We start from the raw sequence: 19,795 nt of genomic DNA on the forward strand, positions 1-19,795 counted from the left end.
ATCTGTGATCTCAGTGGAACCTCCAATTTGTTAAACCACTCACAAGACAATGATATGGTGCAGGAATGAGTTCACCTTTTATTCCTCACAAGCAGGATTAACATAAAGAAAAATAAAACCGACACATCCCTCAGTTAGCACAACAAACCCACTCCCGAGCACGCTCTGGCCAACAATAAAGAAAAACAAACAACTCTCCTCCACTACTTGGCTGACAGTGATCGTTTTCTGACTCTGCCCCCTGCTGGCAGCGTAAAACATAGTTAAACAACAGTCTTCTGTAACAGAATCTGTAAAATAAACTATAATAACTATTCAGGTGTTACATTAACAAGAAAAGTCTATATAAGGAGGCCTGGATTGAAAGGGGTATTATCTATGTTTCTGCTTTGTTTGATAATAAAGGTCATCTTTATAGTTATGAACAATTTCTAAGAACAAAATCTATCATTTTTTTCCTATCATTTAGAAAGAGTTTATTTCTGTAATACGAGCTATTCCCACAGGCATAATTGAATGAATGAAATGTCACCTTGGCCATCAAAATATTGATCCTCAAGTGCCTTCTCTACTTATTGGTGGGATACCATTAACAGATGTAAAGTGTACAAACAAACATATAAGGAAAGAGATTCAAAACTCTAACAAGATTTCACCCAAAAGCTAATCTTTCTGGAATTCACAATTTGTTAATATAAAGTGGCGCAAAGCATGGTTATGCCCCTTTCAGTTTTGTGTTTGGAATAAAATCAGAGAAGTTCATTTCAAAATCTTACATAATATTTACCCGTGTAACACAATCATTTCCAAATGTGTTGACATTGATGCTAAAGTGCAAAACTGAGCCAGAAACGACTTTACATCTGTTTTATCACTGCCCCTTTTCTTTTGTTTTTTGGAGAGACGTAGAGAAGTTTATTCAGAACAGGACTGGTCATGTCATAGCAATTGCCCCAAAGGATATTGTCACTGAATTGAATTGTAGCAACAGATCTTTAAATCACATGGCAAATTTCATTCTTGCAATTGGCAAATTCAATATTCATAAAGTACAATTCTCTAAATCCTTCCCTAACATGAACAGTTTCACAGTTGAATTCAACTTGTACATAGATACTTTATCCTCTATGTCAAACAAAAAAAGTACCAGCGCACATTACTGTATTTCCATGAAATAGAGTAATGTATTACTGTATTTAAGAGATTATGGCTTTTCTTTTTGTGTCTTTATTTATTTCATTTTTGATTTTAATTGCATTTGTTTTTAGGTTTTTTATTTGGTATGTGATTTGTATGACTAGTTTCATGTTTTACTGATATGCACTTTGTATTACATTACATGTCATTTAGCAGACGCTTTTATCCAAAGCGACTTACAATGGAATTGAATACAATCAGCCAGGGGTGGAATCGAACTTGCGACCATGATGTCTTTCGCACACAGGGTAACCACTTAACCACTGAGCCACTCCACCCCATATTAATCTGTATATACTCATTTCTGTATATCCTTGTGGCTAAATGTCTGTATGTTCGTAGTCTTGAATAAAAAGTTAAAAAGTTAAAAAGTTAAAAAAAATAATCCTTCCAGTTTCAATAGGGTTCTTGCAACCTTGTTGCTCGAACCCTAAAAAGATCTCAAGGTAGAACTAGGTTCACATACTTGTGCTGCTGTCTTTACATGTTGACAATAAAATAATAAAAAGTAAAAAAAAAAGGAGCCTCCTCTCATCTTCAAATCAGCTGCTTTTCATTTACATTAAACTCATTTTATTCACTGATGAATAAAATAAACCCCTTACACACACACACACACACACACACACACAGTAGTTGTCTAAAGCAGTAGTTCTCGCGGACACTCTCCCGGTGGGGAACGAGTAGGCTACAGGATGGGAAGGAAAAAAAATATTAAAAATCCTGAAAATTCCATGTCGAAATGCAAGTGGTTGGATTATTATAACAAACAAATAAATCATCCTCATGGCGACTTTTTGGTACCAAGTACTATTTTTAGTACCTGCTCCTGCGAGGTTCCAAACACTAAGCAGGTACGATGCGATGATTGGTCAGACTGCCGGCCGCTGACTGGCCAGAGTCCCATCACAGGGACTGGTGTAAAGTCACTAGTCACTCGGGTGTGTGTGTGTCGCGTATAAAACGAAGTCACCGCAGTTTCACTCAGCCGTGCAGTGATGACTTCGTCCACATTAAGTAGGTTCTTTTTTTGTAGTTGAAATGCAAGAATTACCCCAATAATTGAGGATCTTTGTAAGGCAAAGCAGGCTCAGGTCTCACATGAACATCGCCTGCAAGCTCCTGTAAACTGCAATGAACCAGCTTTGGGGGGGCCCTGCTTGCAAAAGGTTGAGAACCCCAGTCTAAAGTCTCATGTTTTATTCTTTATTCAGGTTGAGGGGCTGCAGATTGACAGAGATCAGCTGTTCTTCTCTGGTCTCAGCGCTGAAGTCCAACTCCTCCCACCTGAGAGACCTGAACCTGAGTGAGAACGAGCTGCAGGATTCAGGAGTGAAGCTGCTGTGTTCTGGACTGGAGAGTCCACATTGTAGACTGGAGACTCTGTGGTGAGTTCACTGACTCTCTGTTACTGTTGTAAATGTCAGATGTTTCATCCACAACTGAAAGTCATTCATGTTGTCACATGAGTTGAATCAGTGATGGTTGTTCCATGTTTCCACTTTTTCTTCCCTCAGATGTAGAATCAGGATCTTTTCACAGCTGACGTGTTTTTTGTTTTCTAAAGTGTTTCAGTCGCTGTAGTTTTCACGTCAGTCGCAGCTTTGACCTTTTCTGACTGAACTTGATGTTTTTCACTTTCTCCTCTGACACGTTCACATGTAGCCAATCAGAATGAGTGTTGTTGATGATGTCACAGCTGTGACTGTTTACAAACAAACAGGAGCTTCCTCTCATCTTCAAATCAGCTGTGTCTCAGTTCATAAGGCTGGATCCTCCAAGTGTGGACTCATGGTCCAGATGTTGTCAACATGTGTCACAGCACCGTGACGTGGGCGTGTCCCAACTGTCACATGACTCGTCATCTGGTGTATGTTTGGCGGACGACCGTGTCCCAGAATTCTTTGCAGCAATAAAGGTGGTGGTAATGCACCTTTAAGCTGGTTTACTAAACACAGATGAATCAAAGAATCAAATCAAGTGTAAAATATAGAATTGTAAAGATGTTCAGAAGAAGTGTGATTCAGGACTTTGAAGTGTAGAGGGCAGTATTGAACCTCTCAGTGTACAGCCTGTGTGACTGTGGTTACGATGCTCTGCTGCTGTTTGCACAAACTTTGCGGAGACAGGTTGGATGGAGCACTCAACTGGTTTATTTCTGCAACATGGGACAAACACACAACCACTGTGCAGTTAATAAGCCGCCACTTCTGTTCCCGCTCGAACCACAGCGTAGCATTTTGCTTCTCTAACATGGTGATCGTATAGTGAAACATAGTGATCGTATAGTGGCATCATTTGCTTAGAAAAACATTTCATAAATAAAATAGAAAACATAAAAATATCTTAACGATCTATAATGAGTAACATACCTGCAACATGGGACAAACACACAACCACTGTGCAGTTAATAAGCCGCCAATTCTGTTCCCGCTCGAACTATAAAAGAGGAGTTCCGTATTAGTACGTCCAGACCACGCACACATCACACTGCTAGTAGCCAGCACACGCTTCACACATTAGCTAACACACACATCGCACACTTCGGCAACAATCAGGTCATAAAGCAATAAAACTCTGGTGTTTCTTTAACAAACACATTATACAGTAAATGCAGATAAAGATTACACACCGTATAAAACATAATTGCATTTTACAACAGTTTTATGTCCAAGCGCACAGGACAGCGACTTACCCACAGCGATATGAACCCATGGATGTAGCCCATACAAAACTTGTGGGGGGGAGTTAAACAAACAAACAAACAAAAAAAATCCTAGTCACAGTCCATGGAAAAATGCATACACAGGACTTGAACTGGGAAAGGTCTGCTCAACCTTTTGTGTTGACATCTCATGAATCAGCTTTTTAGGAGGCCTGACATGTCTCCCATATCTGGTAGTGACTGCACCACCCAGGACTGCATGAGCACTGCAGGGTTGTGAACAAATGGCAGCGTTTCCATCAACATCTTCTGTGGGAGTCAAGTGAGCTACGCCAGGCACAGGTAAGTGGGCAACACTGGCAAGGACTGGTTCAGGGGACTGAGCCACACTGGCGGGGACTGGATCAGGGGAATGCATTAGCCAGTCCATAGTCCGGTTGTGGCCATCTGCATTGTTCATCTCCACCGAGTCATGACTACCCGTACATGCCACATCCTGGTCATCCGAGTCCACAAGGGAGGTAGGAGTTTCAGCCACAGCAACTCGATCGCCCATAGCCAGTGGAGAGCCCTTGACTTTCCGGTTGTACAGCCTGGCATGACGTGCTGCTCATCAAGGCTGTGTTTCTGAGCAATTTGTGCGGCTTCACTCAAGTCCCGCTTCAAACTCAAGACAAACTCATTATGACTGATCACTTTGTCATCTTGAATCACATGCTGGAACATGATGTCGACAGGAAGACGTGGGACCCGTCCATACATGAGGTAAAATGGGGCAAAGCCGGTCGTCTCATGTATCGTACAGTTGTAACAAAAGGTCAGGGTCCGCAGCACCTGAGGCCACCTGGCTTTCGCAGTTGGAGGAAGGGTTCTCAACATATTCCCCAGCGTCCTGTTAAAGCGTTCTGTGACACCATTACCCATTGGGTGGTAAGGCGTGGTGTGTGACTTCTTCACTCCTGCTACCTCCAAGAGTTCCCTTAGGAGCCTGCTCTCAAAGTTGGCACCCTGATCTGAATGGATTCTCTTAGGAAAGCCATACACACAGAAGAAATCATCCCACAATCGACGGGCAACATGTTTTGCAGTTTGATTTCGACAGGTGAATCTTAGAGAAGTGGTCAGTTATAACCAAGACATCAACTACTTTTTTGTCATTCAGTTCAGCTGTCCAAAAGTCAATGCACACCAGTTCCATGGGTTCAGATGTGTGAATGGATTCAAGGGGTGCACGGGCTGCAGGTTCAAGGATTTTGCCAATACATCTCTTGCATCGCCATACATGGTCTGTTATGTCTGTTTCCATGCCAACCCAGGAAAAACATTCTCTGGCGAGAGAGAGAATTTGTGCACTGATGACCAGCATTGTCATGGAGGCCAAGGAGAATCTGATGTTTAAGGCAATCTGGCACAATGAACTGGGACAGCTTTTTGTTCAGTCGGTTGTCTTTTCTCACCCTGTACAAAATCCCATTTTGTACTCTCAGCTTTTTCCAGTGTCTGAGGAGCTTACTGATGCAGGCAGGTTCAGCTTCAGCCTCACATCTAGTAGCTTTCCTTTTCCGCTGCACATAGAACAGAACCCTGCTTATTGTTTGGTCTCGCTCCTGGAGGCTCAAAAGCTGGCTCTGAGGGATAACAGTGGAAGGGTCCTTGTCAGGCAACTGTGGCAATGGTAAGTTAGCACTGAGATTACCACAACCATGATGAGCGCTTAGTGCAGCTGACCTCATCCGAGCTGATGGAACTTCCCTCTGGATCAGGATCATGCACACATCTGAGGCCTGATGACTGTGAACTTTCACCTTTAACAACCTGACAGTTGTTTGTCAGCCGAAAAGCATCCTTCACTGTACCTCTGACAACACCATTGACTTCATCCAATAATGCGATGTAAGGCTCTTTCAACAAGCGTTGACCAACACATGACTGAACAAATGGCTCACGGCTCAAAGCATCCGCAACAGTGTTCTTAACTCCTGGAACGTACTTAAGATCGAAGTCAAAGGCTGCCAGCTTGGCTACCCACCTTTGCTCTCATGCATCCAAGTGTGGTTTTGTTAGAGGTTTGTCAGTGGTTTTATAGGACAGGGGATTGTTATCAGTCCCATCTCAACGCCAGAAATTCCAGCCTGTGTGCAGGGTAGTTCATTTGAGAACGAGTCAACGTCTTACTGGCAAAGGCAACGGGCCTTGCAATTGTCTCACCAGGTGCCACTTGTGACAAGACAGCTCCAATACCATCAAAAGAAGCATCGACAGCAAGGCTGAAAGGCTGATCGAAGTCAGGATGAACCAAGGTGACACCATGGGTAAGTTCACTTTTCAGGGTTTGGAATGATTCTTGACATGCAACAGTCCAGGTACCATAGCTGGTGGAGCAGAGAACTTTTTCTTGAACTTACCCCTTCTCTTGGCCTGAGGTTGAACTTGCCGTCAAGAAATGAGCCTAAAAAGAGGCTTGGCTTTTGCGGAGCAGTCAGCAATGAAATGTTGGTAATAGAAAACCATGCCAAGGAAAGACCTAATCTTTTTCCAGGAAGGAGTGATACCATAATTTTCCATCAACTCCGCTTCTCCTACATCAGCAATGGCTTTGACCTTGTCTGGGTCAGTTCTCACCCCATCTGCACATATGATATGCCCCAGAAACCTAACTGAGCTCTTCAGGAGATGACATTTCTTGGGAGCCAGCTTAAGCTTGTGGGTTTTCAGACGGGAGAACACCATCTTCAGACGTTCAAGGGCCAGCTGCTCACTGGGAGCGAAGACCATCAGGTCGTCCAAGTAACAGAGCAAGCTGCAGAAGTTTTCATCACCAAAGATCGATAACATCATCCACATGAAGGTTGCGGGACTGTTACATAGACCTTGAGGCATTCTATTGTACTCATAAAGGCCAAAGGGAGAGGAGAAGGCTGTGTATCTCTTGTGAGCCTCATGAAGTGGTACATTGTAAAATCTGGATGTTAAGTCCATGGTGGAAAAGAAGACATTTCCTCCAAGTGCAGCAAGGGTGTCAGCTTGGTGAGGCAAAGGGTGAGCATCTTTCACAGTCTTCGCATTGAGCCATCTGAAGTCAGTACAAATGCGCAGACTCCCATCCTTTTTCCACACCAAGACCAGAGGTGAAGCATACTCACTCTGTGACTTCTGGATTATGCCTCTTTCCTCCATTTCAGTCAGTGCAGTTCTCAGCTTCTCATACTGTGTTGGCGGCACTTGGTGGTAAGGCAGGCGAAATGGCCTCTCGTCCACAGTGTATGAGCAGCTTGATGGCATTACTACCGACAATCATGTCATCTAATTGTCCAGGGATGACCAATGTTGGGATAAGCAACTTGCAGCCATAGATAATCACCTCTAAGTCATAGACTGCTTTTGGGTAGACATGGTGACCTCCTGCACCAACAACAACAATATCATCAGCAGGACTACTCTTTAAATTGGGGCAGTGTTCCAAGAGACATGCAGCAGCAGATTCACTTACGGAGCATGACATGGAACCACTATCAATCATGGCTTTCAGTCGAACTCCACCGGCAGCACAAACATCAGTGTAGAACAAGCTGTCAGACTTCTGAAGTCTGTGGGTCGATTGAAAAACAACTGTCTTTCCAGCTGGCGCAAAGGAGCAAAGAGAGCCATACAAAGATTCCAAATCATCACTGTCACAGCTGGGAGACTCACTATCAGGATCCACACTGTCCTCCCCAAAGTGCAGACCCACTAGTTTTCCGGCTGCTGATGAATGGTTGAGGTAATGTGACCAGGACAAGCACGACTCGAGTGGTTTGGTGAGTGACACTGAAAACAGAGCTTATGGTCACGGCAGTGAGTGAAGGTGGAGTGAGCAGTATCCTGACAAACGGAACAAGGCATGTTGTACAACCCTTCAATCCTAGGACGCCGTGGGCCAATCTGTCTGGTTGGACCCGACTGAACAGGCCTCTGCAAAAGTACCTTCTCCAGAGTCAGGTAGCAGAGTCTGCAGCCTGCGACTGTGGTAGGTCCTGCCCAACAGGAAGCGGTACAGGTGGTGGAGAAGCAGTGTGCTGTATGTTCATTGTTACCTGTTACACCTGCAAACAGACTCCACCTGTTTCTGCTTCTTATCATTGATTCATTTCATTGAGTTGAACTTGATGTGAAAAGTGAGGCTGTGTTGAAATTCACCTGTGACTTCTTTGTCATTTTGCTGCTGTTTCTTTGCGTCAAACGTCTTTATTCTTCACGTTCACTTGAACTGAACCTTCACACACTCGTGTGTCTCAGTCACATGACTCATGCTTTCTAAATACACTGTAGAAAATGTTCAAATACATTTTCATCCTCACAGCTGATATTTGACTCACACATTAAAATTCACCTGCTGAACAAAACACTTTTATTCTTTATTCAGGTTGTGGGACTGCAGTTTGACAGAGATCAGCTGTTCTTCTCTGGTCTCAGCTCTGAAGTCCAACCCCTCACACCTGAGAAAACTGGACCTGAGCAGGAACCAGCTGCAGGATTCAGGAGTGAAGCTGCTGTGTTCTGGACTGGAGAGTCCACATTGTAGACTGGAGACTCTGTGGTGAGTTCACTGACTGAAGCTGCTGTTGTTTTTTTAAACTTTCATTTCATTTACATTAAACTCATTTTATTCACTGATGAATAAAATAAACTCCTTAAACACACACACACACACACACACACATTGTTCTAAAGTCTCATGTTTTATTCTTTATTCAGGTTGATAAAATGTAGTTTGACAGAGATCAGCTGTTCTTCTCTGGTCTCAGCTCTGAAGTCCAACTCCTCACACCTGAGAGACCTGGACATGAGTAAGAACGAGCTGCAGGATTCAGGAGTGAAGCTGCTGTGTTCTGGACTGGAGAGTCCACATTGTAGACTGGAGACTCTGTGGTGAGTTCACTGACTGAAGCTGCTGTTGTTTTTTTAAACTTTCATTTCATTTACATTAAACTCTTTTTATTCACTGATGAATAAAATGAACACACACACACACACAAAGTCAGTCACACACACGCAGACACACACAGACACACACACAGTCTCACAGTCACACACACGCACATACACAGTCACACACACACACATTGTTCTAAAGTCTCATGTTTTATTCTTTATTCAGGTTGAGTTACTGCAGTTTGACAGAGATCAGCTGTTCTTCTCTGGTCTCAGCTCTGAAGTCCAACCCCTCCCACCTGAGAGACCTGAACCTGAGACAGAACCAGCTGCAGGATTCAGCAGTGAAGCCTCTGCGTGATCTTCAGAAGAGTCCAGACTACAGACTGGAGACTCTGGAGTGAGTAGAGTGTTGTTCTAATCACAGTCAGACAAACATCAGTGTTTCCTCAGTGAAGCTGTGACAGCACAATAGTGACAGACTTCATGATTGGACACAAAGACACAGCGAGACAACAGACGAGCCACGAGCTGCTGCTACTCACAGACTAGAGCTGAGCGCCTCACATGATGAGCGTCCATCAGCTGTTTGTAGTTTGACTTCATCACAGATTATAGATCCACTGTATCATACACTGTAAAAACAGCAGCACATCTTGTTTGGTTAGAAAACGTCAAAGTAGCCACTTTCAGCCTGGAACGTCATTTTCCTTCAAACTCTGACAAAAGCATGAAGAAATGAGCAAAATATCACGAAATGATCTTTATCACAAGCAAAGAAATGAAACTGAGTCTTCTCTGACTTTAAGAATTGACACCTTGGCAAGGGAGAACCCAAAAGCACGACAACGAGGCAGGAAAATGCAGATTACTAAGTCCAAAAGCAGGAAATCAGTCACAAACAGGCAAACACATCAGAACAAGAAGACTAACTAGAAATGCTGGAGCAAAAAAACTAACACAAGACCATCTGAAAATGGGCTGCTATATAATCACTGAGGGACTAATGAGCCAATGGAAAACCAGGTGAGGGAAATGAGTTGATTGCATGGAAGAAAGGCGGGATCTGAAATGACAGGAGAACTAGTGACAAGAGTTAAGAGTTAGTGTAAGTACGTAAGTACAGAGAGAGTGAATTTGACCTTTGTGTTTTAAACACAGCAGTAGTGAAGCAGGAGCAGCAGGGATTTCATTCAAACTGTTGTTTGTTACTGTTTATTAAAGCTTACATGAAGTTGTCATTCTCTTCTTTTAAGACAATGTTAGAGTTAGTTTTCTTCACTTTTTCTGTCAAAAATGAGGACAATTTCCCAGAAAGTAGACTTCATTGACCTTTTTTTAAAAGTCTTCCACAAACACCTTCAAGTGTAAACCACATAAAACCACGAGAAAGTCATTTACATTCACATTATATCAAATAACATGAAGAGGCTGCAGACACAGACATGATAGTGACTCTGCTGTAAACATGAACACTGGAGTGACAAAGCCCGCCCCTTTCTGTTGGACCTCAGGTTAAAGCTCCGCCTCCAAGACTCTGTAACATGAGTCAAAATCAAAGTTGTCTCTGGTTTAAGGTTTATAGACAAATTCTGCATGAACAGAATATAAACACAACTTTTTCCTGAAGAAATATGCAAATGAGTGACTTGAGTATCGTCACCATGTGTGTTGTGTGTGTGAGGTAACATGAAACAGTGGCAACAACAATTCAATCAAAAAACCAATAAATATATCTGAAATATATCCCTGAAATATATCTACTAACAAATACTTTCCATCAAAGTACACAGAGTACGCATTTAAGACCCCAGCTGAACATGTGACCTTGACTTCCATGTCAACAGAGATGAACATAAAGAAACAGCAACCCCTGCTGGTGAGGAGTAGTTCCTGCAGCACTACAGATGCACTATATGGACAAAAGTATTTGAATTGACGTGTTTCAATGGGGCTTTGGACTCTCGGCCTCTTCTCTCAGTGAAGGACAATCTGAAGTTCAGCAGACGCAGACATTTCTACTCCAACATGACTGTGTCCCAGTGGACAAAGCAACCACTATAAAGACATGAGCCCTGACCTTTAACCCCATCCAGCACCTTTGGGATGAACTGGAACAGAGATTAAGAGCCAGACCTTGTGGTCCAGCATCAGTGTGTGACCTCATCAATGCTCGACACAATGAATGGACACTAATTCTCACAGAAACACTTCAAAGTGTTGAGCAAAGTCTTCCAAGAAGAGTTGAAGCTGTTAAAGCTGCAAAACTCCATATGAAAATACTGTGAATGTATTTGAATACTTCATAATAGTCCAAATACTTCTGTTGATTTGTTTTCATACAACTCCAAACAACCAGTGTTTGGTGAATGAGTGAATGTGAGCTGTTGTAACATGTGATGTTATTATTCCACATCTGAGCTGCATCACTGACTCTGACTCTTCTTCTCTGTCGTCTTCTCTCAACAGGTGGCATTGGTGAACGTGATGAATGTGTGTGTGTGTGCGTGCGTGTGTGTGTGTGCGTCCACGTGTGTGTGTGTGTATGAGAGTGTGTGATTGTGTGTGTGTGCGTCCGCGTGTGTGCGTGTGTGACGCTGCTTCAACATATCTGTGACAGAACTCCAACGATGATGGTGTGATTTTTCAGTCCTAACGTCCTGAACCTGTGACGAGCTGTTTCAACATTTAACATAATGTGTCTTTAATCCAAGAGTATTCATCTACAATGTTAATAATAACCATAACCTTTATTACATTATGTATAATTACATATCTAACAGTTTAACCCTGACCAGTCAACATGTGTTTCCTTTCCATTTCCATCAGTTAATTGTATCCATGTTGTCTACTGATGAGTTTTTAAAAACACTTTTTAAATATTTGACAGAATAATTGCTTCAATATTCAAAAACTCTGAACTCCAGCACATGAGAGCTAATGAAAATAATGCCTGGTTCACAGTATGTGAGGCTAAAGAGAGTGTTTGTTTTAAATCAGTGTGCATTTGGACTATCTGGGTATCTCATAGGACTACTGGAATTAAGCTAAGTATCACTTCTGTAGGTCTTTCTTATTTGGTTGCTATTTCATTAATTGCTATTGTATCTAGCTGGGTTGCTTGACTTTTGTGACTTTTGACTTGAGACTTCTGTTTAGTTAAGGTGAAAGTTTTTAAAGATATTTTGTCTGCTAGATCAAAGAGAAAGTTGTTATTGTTGCTGTTTAAACATAGTTTCTATGAGCCATCACCATCACCAGGTGAGAAGTTTCACTGGCTACAGGGGAGTGGCCAACACAGCTGTAACCAATCAGCACCTAATCTGGTGTCTTTTAAAAAGCAGCACTCACTTTGAAGCGGCAGCTTCAGCGGCAGACTCTTCAGACGAAGACTCAGGAAGCCAAAGACAAAGGAGTCTAAACCGGAGTCTCAGGAATACTCAGGAAGACAAAGACAAAGGAGTCTAAACCGGAGTCTCAGGAAGACTCCAGGAAGACAAAGACAAAGGAGTCTAAACCGGAGTCAAGACTCCGGAAGACAAAGACAAAAGAGTCTAAACCGGAGTCTCAGGAAGACTCAGGAAGACAAAGACAAAGGAGTCTAAACCGGAGTCTAACAAGGAGGCTAACGAGGCTAAGTACCTGTCTGCAAGTGTTTTCTACCTTTCACATATGTGCCTTTTTTCCATTCCTGTTCATGTCTCTTCTCATAGATATTACAAACCTCACAATCACTCACAGCATCACCGTAACCTGTCCTCACTTATCTATCCCACCCGCTCCACCCACATCCAACACCTTGTTGCAGGGGGCCTGTGGAACTGCCAGTCAGCTACCCGCAAGACTGAGTTCATCTCTGGCTTTGCTACTGAGCAATGCCTGGACTTCCTTGCTCTCACCGAGACTTGGATAACACCCTCCAACACAGCCACCCCTGCGGCTCTCTCCTCTGCCCACTACTTCTCCTACACACCCAGATCCACTGGAAGAGGTGGCGGGACAGGTCTGCTTATCAACCCCAACTGGACTTTCACTCTTTACCCAGCCACACTTCTGTTCACAGTCGTTTGAATTTCATGCTGTAACTGTGACTCACCCAGTAAAACTCATCATTGTTGTCATCTACCGTCCACCAGGCCCATTGGGACACTTCTTGGAGGAACTAGATGTCCTCCTCTCAAACATCCCAGAAAATGGCCCACTTCTTCTACTTTCGTCTCTTTGTCTCTCACTTGCTCCTTCTCCACCACGGGGCAGCCCGTGGCCAAGTGGAAAGGGAACTTGACTTGTAACCAGAAGGTCGCCGGTTTCAAATCCCCACCTGGCCAATGCTCCCCAGGCGCCACTCAGTGTGGCAGCCCACTGCTCCTAATTCTAGGTAGGTCAAAATGCAGAGGAATACTTTCCCTAAGGGGATTAATAAAAAACTAACTCACAGAGCTGGCAACCTTATCTTCACCAGAAACTGCTCCACCTCCGACCTCAAGGTAACTCCAATTCATGTCTCTGATTATTTCATTTCCTACTCTCTCACACTCTCCCAATCTGATGAACTCATCTCATCAGATATTGCACTTGTCTGTCGTAACATTCGCTCTCTCTCCTCAACTGTTCTATCAGCACTTCCTTCGGCTGACTCCTTCTCCCCCATGCATCCCAACTCTGCCACAGACACCTTCCTCTCTACTCTGTCCTCCTCTCTTGACTCTCTCTGTCCTCTTACTTCACGGCGGGTTCGTAAGTCAGGACTGACTCAACTGAGTGGTTCGTTCGTTCATTTTCATGCAGTACCTTCCTTCGCCACACGATGGCAGACAGCTGCATAAGCTCAGTAGGAAAGGAAACAGAAATGATTAGTTCAGGATTCACTCAACTGAGCGAGCGTCCGTCCTCAGGTCACGTGACAGCTACCTAGTCACTGTCGTGCTGTTAAACAACAATGACAGAGAGGATACAGGACACAAGTCACTTTATTGAGGTGTGTATTTGCTTTCCTAGGGTTTCATATGGTTTGAATTGCTTGTGTTTGAGAACCACGCCCACAAGAGGGATACAGCGACACCCGCTGTAAAAATGAACGAAATGACTCAAAAAAAGATTAGTTAAATTTACTGTCCGAGAGTAAAAGATCCGAGTCAGTAAGAAGAGTCGAACATCCCATCACTAATCACTGAGGGACTAATGAGCCAATGGAAAACCAGGTGAGGGAAATGAGTTGATTGCATGGAAGAAAGGCGGGATCTGAAATGACAGGAGAACTAGTGACAAGACATGGAAACAAATGAAAAAGACATGAAACAAACTAAGAGTTAGTGTAAGTACGTAAGTACAGAGAGAGTGAATTTGACCTTTGTGTTTTAAACACAGCAGTAGTGAAGCAGGAGCAGCAGGGATTTCATTCAAACTGTTGTTTGTTACTGTTTATTAAAGCTTACATGAAGTTGTCATTCTCTTCTTTTAAGACAATGTTAGAGTTAGTTTTCTTCACTTTTTCTGTCAAAAATGAGGACAATTTCCCAGAAAGTAGACTTCATTGACCTTTTTTTAAAAGTGTTCCACAAACACCTTCAACTGTAAACCACATAAAACCACGAGAAAGTCATTTACAGTCACATTATATCAATTAACATGAAGAGGCTGCAGACACGAAGTCATGAATGTGTGTGTGTGTGTGTGTGCGTGCATGGGTGCATGCTTGAGTGTGTGATTGTATGTGCGTGTGAGTGCGTGTGTGTGATTGTGTGTTTGTATGTGTGCGTGTGAGTGTGTGCGTCCGCGTGCGAGTGTGTGTGCAAAACACCAGCAAGTCCTAAAACACCATCAAGTCCTTAAACACAATCAAGTCCTTAAACACAATCAAGTCCTAAAACACAATCAAGTCCTAAACACAATCAAGTCCTAAAACACCATCAAGTCCTAAAACACAATCAAGTCCTAAAACGCCAGCAAGTCCTAAAACACAATCAAGTCCTTAAACACAATCAAGTCCTGAAACGCCAATCAAGTCCTAAAACGCCAGCAAGTCCTAAAACACCAGCAAGTCCTAAAACGCCATCAAGTCCTAAAACACAATCAATTCCTAAAACGCCAGCAGGTCCCAGAAAACCAGTATGTCTGTCTGCTTATTCTGAATGTGTGTGTAATGGCACATTTCCACCGGCTCTACTTGCCTCGTCTCACCACGGCACGGTTTCCACTAGCCTAGTACCTGGTTAGACGAGGTTCCAAGCGTGCTTAAAAGCAGGTACTATGTGATGATTGGTCAGACTGCCGGCCGTTGAGTCCCCTCACAGGAAGAGACCTCCCACACACAAATCAAGCCGAACAGCGCCGAACTGTAGATCACTTAAAACTACTTAACAATCCTAACAACGTGGGTTCATCTCCAACAACTACAGAAGTGTGGTGTGAAGTCACTAGACAGTAGTGTGTGTGTGTGTCGTGTATAAAACAAAGTCAGTGCAGTTTCACTCAGCCATGCAGTGATGACTCACATGTTTGCTTCAGAGACTCTGTCTAAACTTTCAGTGGATTTTTCTGCACTCTGTCCAGTCCCACGTTGATCCCGCGCCTGCGTTTCTCACGCAATATGTGTAAGCTGAGTGAAATAATTGTCATTTCAGAGGACTAAGTTAAAAAAATGTTTTAAAGTGGCCTGGATACAACATTATTGTTGAATATCTCTTGTAAATGATGTGGTTAACAACTTTACAGCCATTAAGTGTCTACAATACTTATTCAACACCTCAGTTGACTTTCTGGTTTAGTACAAAAACAGGTCAGGAAATGTCATGTCATAGATGGGTACAGATGATCTTTGACTTTGGCCATGACTTGATAACATGGCTCCAGCAGGACTAGGTGGAGGTCTAATTGACTTCAGAGATTTTTGACTGGAAAATTAAACATCCCCTTCCACATTCTCCAGTGAGGCAGGCAGCTTGGGGTTGTTCGTAAAGACACCCTCGGGTAAAAGGTGAGGGCTATTTACCTGTCTGACCTTAATAACCTTGTGTATATGCTTGCAAAAGGCTAGAATGGTGGTGAGCTGGCAAATAAGGTTGAAGTAAGCGGCAGTCAGGGAATGAATAGCACAGCGATTGTAAATGGGCAGATCCTCGTCAGTTGACAGGGCCAGGTCCTGCAATGCAACTGTCAGGCAAACGAGGTCCAGAACCACCTCTGGATTTGCCAGCTCCAAACTCAAAATGGCAAACAAAGCAAAAAGGTTCTCGTAATGCTGCCTACCATTGCTCTGCTCCTTGCACACCAAGTAGATGTGTTGGTAAAGCTGCTGGCCGTGACCTTTCATAAATAAGTTATCTTGTCTGGAACACTTGACCACTTTGATCTTGAGCAAAGATATGTCCAGGATGCTGCTCATGCTGAGGAGCTTGGACCTGTTGTCATGCCAATCCATGAGACTAATAAGTGTTTTGCCATAGGCAGCTCATCTCAGAGGCTCCTTAAAGCAGCACTCTGTCAACTCCACCAAGCCACTCTTTTCTTTCTCTGACATCTGCAGCAGTGAAGGGGAGTGGTTCTGTGTGCATTCTCCAGAGTAGAGAGGGGACAATCTTGTGCATGAGCTCAGGGGCCCAGATATATTCACCGTCTTCCTCACTACTCCATTTAGACCCTTGATACCTGCCATGCGAATCTTGAAGCAGATGTCGGGGACCTCGTCGCTAGAGTGGCACATGTCACTGAAACGTGACACAAAAAAATGGTAACAGCGGTGGTAGGAGGGGTTGTCCTCTTGTACGTTGGCAAACTTCACAAACGAATTGGTTCCTAGGATCTGTAGGCTAGGTTTGTCCGACTCTAGCACCTCACGCACCATCTTCAGGAAACTCTCCACAAACAGGTTGATGCTCTGAGAGCGACAGGCCATCAGCAGCTGGTCCAGCGCTTCCATTGCTATGCACACATACCTGTATCTTTGTCGAGCCACATCCTTTGACATTCTCTTAGGCAGGTAAGCGCCAATACAGTCAAGCTCTTCTGGAACCAACAAGGCATAGAATGTCAGCTTCTCCATGTTGGCTTTTACTAGCCCATTCTTTTGGTTTGCTGGAAAGATGTTGTCTACCAATCGCTTGTACAGAGGACTGAGTGTTCCACAACAATCACCGATCAAGAAAGATATGATTCTTTCCAGTGACATGGTTGTGAAATTCGTTCTTTTTTAAGTAAGACTAGAAGAGAGCAGTAATGCAACCGTGTGAGTTCCAACTGATGTGGAGCACGAGAGGTTATCTTGTAATGTAAGAACTCCTTCCAGGTGACATGGAACACTAGAGAAGTCTTTGAAGAGGAGCTTTGATGCTGGCACATAATAAACATGATGGATGTTACTTTAACATGCAGATGGTCTCTGCCAGTTTGGACTTCCCGAGACAATTAAAATGCTTTTTTCATGTAGTATATTCAAAGGACAACAGGCTGACCTGGGGCGCTCAGGTTTTTCACTATAATCATTATTTAATATTGAGAAGCATTGTCATCTTGCCATTAAGGCAATTTTCTTTAAGGTGTTTTGAATGCAACAAAGAAGGACGAGAAGATGAGACTGAGAACTTAGAACAGTGATTGTAACATTCAGAACTTTGAACAATGGAGGGCAGCATTACACCTCTCAGTGCACAGTCTGCTGGAAATTATTAGAGCAAGAAGTCTTTGATCTTCTGAAAAGCAACGTAATGAAGAGCTTTCCTACTAAAATGGGAATTACATGTTTTTTCCATCTGGTTCCTGTTTAAAAATGTTGCTGTGTTTTTGGCATGAAATGAACTGTATTATTATGGGGAAGAAATACCATATTTCTGTATCTGTAATATTTGTTAGCTAATTAGTATTAAATACTTTCCAGATATAATAACTATAATTAATTGTCAGGAGCAACACAAGGTTAAGGGTCTTGCACTTAACCCACAAACCCACAACCTTTGAGTTGAAAGGAGGGTTCAACTTGGTGCTGCTGTTTTTGATAAAAGGGCACAGTTGGATGATGGTCATTTTTCCTCAGTAAGTTTACTCTATGATGACTGTGGCCGTTTTGTGAAAAAAATTCTGGAGTCATCAGTGTTCAGTGAATCATCTCTTTACTTCATGCATAAAGGAGAGACCCTGTCACCAAGAAGGTCTAAATGTTTTCTCTCGTTTCTCAAGAAGGCTCTACCATTTATACAGAAACATCAAAGTAAAACAAAAACAGACACAAGAAATAACGTTTATGACCCCATTAGATGTTACCTAATGTTTACGACGACTAACAGATACCATTATGTGGAACCCTTACGTTGACCCTTCCTTATCATTCACTTTCCCCAGCCTCCATTCACAGCTTGACTGTTAGTAGATAGTTATCTTAACCACTACAGGAAACACTAGACTGGTTATTTCCCACAGTTTCTCAATATCCATACTTGTGCGTACTTGTGTACTCCCGTACTTGTGAAAACGTCATCAGCCTCAGTCCAAGTGCTGTTCCAATTCTCAAGTAAGCGAACAGCAAGGACGGTTCTCAAACCCGGAAGTGTTCTCGCTCCACCCATTTTTTCCAAGTATGCATCGGAGGTGACTTAAGGACTTGGGATGGCCATGTTTCCCAGAATACATTTTGGCGATTCATGATGGAACACAAAACGCACAATTGTAAGTAAAAAACCTTAAATAAAACTGTTCTTGTACTGCGGAACTCAGTTTTAAGATCATTACTGGTGAGAAAGTAGTCATTTAGAATTCAAAAATGTGGTTTGTGTATTAAAATATCAAGTATTTATAGTTTGTCAGCGATGTTTTAGGAGGTGAACAGCTATGAGGGGCCGTCAGGGACATTATTCAGAATTACCATTCACACACACTTGTGAAACAATCTCACACACACATATGAAATGCTCTCACACACACAACTGAAATGTTATGCTCTCACACACAAGTGAAATGCTCTCACATACACTAGTGAAATGCTCTCATACACACATGAAATGCTCTCACACACACATGAAATGTTATGCTCTCATACACACATATGAAACGCTCTCATACACACATGAAATATCTCATACACACATATGAAATGCTCTCACACACATATGAAATGCTCTCATACACACATATGAAATGCTCTCACACACATATATGAAATGCTCTCATACACACATATGAAATGCTCTCACACACATATATGAAATGCTCTCATACACACATATGAAACGCTCTCATACACATATATCTCACACACACTACTGACATTTCAATGTAACAGATTCAAGATTCAAGATTCAAAGTGTTTATTGTCATATGCACAGTAAAGAAACACGTTTCCCTGTACAATAAAATTCTTACTTTGCTGTCCACTCAAAAACACCAGCATAAAGTAAAAAGTAAAAAGGAAATGCTTTTGTAAAAAAAAGTATAAATATACATAAGAAAAATATAAATATTACAAAGAGACTAAAATAACATATATGCATAAAATAAGTGTAAAAATAAGAACTGTACATAAAGTGAACACAGATTTAAAGAGGCATGTTTCAGGTTTTAAAGTGACAGTAACAGATTAAAGTGACAGTGTAACCAGGTGACAGGATTATTGTAGTCCCGTTCAGCTGTTGAGGATTCTGATGGCAGTGGGGTAAAAAGAGTTCTTTAGACGTGTTGTCCTGCATTTGGCACTCCTGTACCTCCGTCCTGAGGGCAGGAGTGTAAACAGTCCATGTTGTGGGTGGGTGCTGTCTTTGATGATGGTGGCAGCTCTCCTGTGGACTCTGCGGTGGTAGATGCTGTGCAGTGAGGGCAGTGGGGACCTGGTGATCCTCTCAGCTGTCTTTACCACTCTCTGCAGGCGTTTGCGGTCCATGGCTGTAGTGCTGCCGTACCACGCGCTGATGCAGTTGGTCAGACTGCTCTCCACGACACAGCTGTAGAAGTTGCTGAGGATCTTTGTCGACATGCCAAACTTCCTCAGCCTCCTCAGAAAATACAACCGTTGCTGTGCTTTCTTGAGCAGCTGTGTTG

General features: G+C 42.9%; 1 pseudogene; it reads right to left on the bottom strand.

Moving 5' to 3' along the window:
• Nucleotides 1–15,674: 15,674 nt before the first annotated feature.
• LOC122764754 lies at nt 15,675–16,940 on the bottom strand (annotated as a pseudogene).
• Nucleotides 16,941–19,795: the final 2,855 nt, after the last annotated feature.

This window comes from Solea senegalensis, unplaced genomic scaffold (genome assembly GCF_019176455.1).
Source record: "Solea senegalensis isolate Sse05_10M unplaced genomic scaffold, IFAPA_SoseM_1 scf7180000017644, whole genome shotgun sequence".
In the NCBI taxonomy this organism is placed as follows: domain Eukaryota; kingdom Metazoa; phylum Chordata; class Actinopteri; order Pleuronectiformes; family Soleidae; genus Solea; species Solea senegalensis.